Below are 4,915 nucleotides of genomic sequence, written 5' to 3'. Positions count from 1 at the left end.
CGCGCCTTGCGGGCTCGGCGTAGCAGCCCGAATTCAAGCGGGCTGTATAGAAGGAGTGGCCTCCCTGATTGTTGTGGCGATTCGCATCCGGAACCCATCAAAGATTCGAGGCGCGATGCGATTTGGTTCGTTAGTCCGAACTGCCCTATTGGCTTTGGCCTGACACCGTCGGTATAGTTGGCCGAGACACCTGTACTCATGAACACATGCTTTATTTGAAATATGTCAAATGAGGGAGGGGATTACCAACGCGTTAATGCGAGGCCGAGGCGGAGTCTCGGCGTCGTCCTTTGGGAACATTCCCCGGAACCGTCTTTTTCCGGCGATGAGCACTTTCACTCTACATTTTACGGATCTTTGGGGGGTGCCGCTGTCCCTTTACTGTCATGGCAATATGCCGTGGCTTCCCTGCTTTGTTTTTCCCGATCTCCTTCCTCCCTTGGAGCTGGATCCGAGTCTGTCCGCTCGATGATACTTGGTGGCGACCTCTATTGAATAGCATAGTTGTCGTTCTTTTAGGCCAGTGACCCCGCGCGCCTCGTGGTTCCCACGTCGGGCCATGGTTTTCTTGAAGGGATTTATAGGTCCGAGCCGCCTAGCGTTCCTGGTTTCGCTTATGGTGATCACGATGCTTGGTACAACAATGCTTAAATCGTACTCTGCCGGGCGAGGTTCCCCTGCCAGCTGTGGCTTGTTGAATCTGGTTCCATTAGAGGTTCCTCGAGGGTGCTGTCCTCAGGCTATTGCCTTATTGTTGCGAGGTGGGCTGCATCTCGAGTCGTTCCTTCCGTTCGCAGCGCACGGACGATGCCTCCATCCGCTCGGTGTCAGTTTCTTCGTCGGGAGTCTGCCTGGATATACCGAACCCGAGGAGGTTCCCGGACGGCCGTCTACGGCCCTGATTTGGGGCTGGTGTCGGGTGTGGGCATCCAACCAGGCCTCGGCTGGGTATCTGATCAGGCTTTGCTTGAAATGTCCTGGAGTCATTGGGAATGCTTTGTTTAGGCTTTGGGCGAAGGCCTGTGTTGCCCGATCATCCGAAACTGGCAGCGATCTCATTCGTCCTATCAGGGAGTGGGGTGCGGCTTCCCGCGGCATTTTATTTCTTCTTTGTTTGGCCTCAGGTGTATTGGGCCCTCTCGGTGTTACTTTGATGGCACCGGCGCATGCTTCCGCGGAGGACCACGCTGGTAGGGAAGCGGGTCTGTGAGGTCAGGTGCCAGGCAGTGGTGCTGCGTCATGGTTTATTTCGAGAGAGTTTCTTCGAATATCTTCAACGGGACGGGCTCGAACTCAACATTTTGGAGGTCACTGTCTATGGATGAGCATGCATTAGTGGTGATGCGCCCGTAGGGATCCGAGGTCCTGTCACACCTAGAGAGTTTCGTCGTTCCTGATTTTTGTGAAGCGAGTTCCGGGACCGTATCTTCGGGAGACGATTGCTGTAAGAGCTTCCACGAGCTTGATTCGATCCTTTCGAAGAGGTTCCCTAACATCCTTACTGCGGCGGGGTAGGTTGCCGATCCGTTGTTGCTCGATCTCTCGGGTACTAGCTCGACGTAAGGAGATATTTCCGGTGGTGCCGCGGGCGACTTTGCAGCCAAGCGATAGCCAACTGTCGTGCCTGCAACATTTAAAAAATAACATGAAGACTAACTTCCTGTTCTACCCGGGCCAGGATTTTTTGGGCTTCCTGTTGGTCAACATGCTGTATGCCATCATTAGTGCGCGAGGCTTCGTTGACCCGTTGCGCGCCGTGCAAGCCCGCGTCCGCTTGAACCGATTAGATGCGTTATCGGGGTCCTGCGGTATCGCGCCAACCGTTGGAACAGCCATACTATTTTCTCTGTGATTTGTGGGGTAGTCGTTCTCAATTTCGTTTATCGAGCCGGACATTAACCTGAAATCAAAAGATCTTGGGCAAGAAAAAGTGTGAAAGATAACGTGCGTTCGTGTGACGAAACTAGCAAGAAAATAATCACTATTATTTTTAGCCCCACAGTGGGTGCCAAACTGTTTACCGTGAAAATGGTAACAACAATTAAATTTGTAAATAGGATTCTAAAAATACGTGATCTATTCCCGAGCTAGTTTGTTAAAGGAGTTAATGCTAAGAATGTGAAGAATAATGATGAAAAGCAAGTTAAACGAGGCAGAAGCCGAACCAAGGGGGTCTGTCGCCCGGATGCAAAGTCGGCCTACGGGGACCTCGTGGCCAAGGTTCGAGCCGAGCTCAAGCTACTGAGGGCAATCGGGAATGGGATAGCAGGCAGAAGTATGGCTAAACAAAGCTCTATGTTACCAATATTGAGCCAAGTAGTGAGGAACAAATAAGAAAACGATAAAATGCTAAGGCGGCCTCGGGCTAGTGAGAATGAACAATTTAGAAGAAAGAGAGAGAGAGAGAGATATTATTGCACTTGTGGAGAAATGGAGCAACATCAGTCCCCTACAAGGTGCGATGAGTCCCCTTTATATAGGAGGAGAACTCGGCTATAAGTACATATGTATTAATTACAAAAATACGGAGATGGGACGGCTTGATGCGGCACCTCATCGTAGGCTCTAGATGGGCTAGGCCTGTCAGACATAACCATGTGCCTAGGGGGCTTCCCTCTCTGTCCTGGCTTCGGCCTCCGTTTCCTCCGAGTCGGGCTTCGACGAGCCCCGAGGTCGAGAACTCGATCGCGGACTCTCGCCCTCGGGGTCTCGGGGCAAGCTTCCGAAATGTCATAATAGCGAGAAATCAAGTCTTCTGATTTTGCCGCGTACACAATGTATTGAAAGATGGGAAAGAAATATGAAGTGAGATTTGAAAGGATGATGTCTCAAGTGAGATGGCCTAGCCGATCGGGCCGTGATCGAACGCCATGCCACACACATGGTGGTAATTATGCTGGAATTGATGATTGAAATTGTGGATATGGTTGATGTCTCAAATGAGATGACCTAGCCGATCGGGTGGAGATCAGACTCCGTATAAGAATACGGTGTTATTATGGATTGTGGTACATGGCACTAAAGATTATCAATCTAATAAAATGGAAATTGACTTGAGAACTTATGTATCCGTATTTGATCTTTTTAGAATCGTTTGAAGCTCTTATTGTACATCATGACTGTTCCCCTTTGTTTTATTATTCATGCTATTAAGATGGTGTTTTAGCTTTACATACTAGTACTATTCGACAGTACTAACGTCCCTTTTGCCAGGGGTGCTACATCTTTAAATCAATGTAGGTAGTTCCATAGCAGACAATGACAAGCGCAGCTAGTGGTACATCATCATCATCTTCCCAGCTGACTTGGTGAGCCCCATTTCACCCAGGGTCATATAGTGAATCTCTTGTTTATATGTTAACCACGTTTTGAGGTATAGCGGGTGCCTTGTTGCCGGCATTTCCATATTACTCTTCAGTTGTACTTAGAGGCTCCATAGACAGGTTGTGGGTGGTGGTTTATATTGGGAATTGAATTAGAAATATTTGTATTTGGCAAATATGTTTTTCATTATATCTATAAAATTGTAATATTTTGGAAATTATGGTTGAAGCTGCTAATGGAAACGAAATGGAAGTTGTTAAATGAAATATTTTCAGATTATGATTAATGGTGTACATCTCCTGTTTATTCAAAGATGAATTTGGGTAGAATAAAATCTAACAGGCTTGCTTAACCAGGTTCACTCGGTTAAGCGCCAGTCGTGCTCCCCGAGTTTGGGGCGTGACAGGTCCATCTAAGACTGATGAGGAGAAGAAGAGGTTGGAGCGATTTCAGAGGGTTCATCCTTTCTAGTTCAGTGGTGAAGAGTTAGAGGATGTTAAGGGTTTTCTAGATTGGTGTCACCAGATTCTTCGCAGAACGTGTATTGTGGGCACCAATGGACTTGGATACTAGTTTTAGCTGATAGGGCTAGCCTACAAGTGGTGGTAGACCTTTGAGCCAAGCAGATCAACTGGCATAGCACCACTTACATGGCATTAGTTCTTTGTTCTCTTCCTAGAGAAGTTTATTCCACAGAGTCGTAGAGAGGAGTTGCATAGGGATTGTGAGCAGCTATGCCATGAGGGTATGACTGTGATCCTATATTATATGAGATTCGCGGAGTTGGCACGTCATGTAGTATGGTTGGTGCCCACTAAGAGGGAGAAGATGGGGAGGTTCATTGATGGCCTCAGCTATGGTCTACAATATAGTTTGGCTCGGGAGGCTTAGACATATGCTAGGTTTGACCAGGTTGTTGAGATTTCTAGCCGTTTGGAGCATGTTAACAAGCTTGAGCGAGAGGAGAAACAGGAAAAGACCCCCGTGGTTCAAGTGGTTTTGGTGGGGCCTCGTCCAGAAGCCAATCATATTACAACAGAGGTCGTCTTTTTAGGTCCGCTAAAGTAACTCGCCAGATTCCTCGTGTTTCTTTAATTAGCCACACTGCATACAGTGCTCGCCCAGTTCAGTAATCATTCAGTGCGCTGCTGGAACATAGTTCTTACCTTGCTATATTGCTCAGGGTTCCACAAGTAGTTATTCTGGTTATCAGGGTCTGCATCCTCATCAGAAGAATTTGTTTTTTGAGTGTGGAGACTTAAGTCATCTCTATAGGGATTTCCCCAAACTTTTGAGTAGAGTCCCACAGTAGAGCATGCAACATATGGTTTCAGCACCAATAGTTACACCACCCGCACATCCAGCTAGTGGTGGGGCTCAACTAACTCGAGGTTTCCCTAGAGGGGGAGGATGGTCAGGTAGTGGTCAAGCCCATTGCTATACATTTCTTGCCAGGCCAGAGGTAGTTGCTTCTGATGCCATGATTACATGTATTTTTTCAGTGTGCCATAGGGATGCTTCAGTTTTATTTACCTGGTTCCACTTACTCTTATGTGTCATCCTATTGTACTCGTTATTTGGATACGCCCCG

This window comes from Nicotiana attenuata, chromosome 3, assembly GCF_001879085.1.
Source record: "Nicotiana attenuata strain UT chromosome 3, NIATTr2, whole genome shotgun sequence".
Lineage (NCBI taxonomy): Eukaryota > Viridiplantae > Streptophyta > Magnoliopsida > Solanales > Solanaceae > Nicotiana > Nicotiana attenuata.
This window is presented reverse-complemented; position numbering follows the sequence as displayed.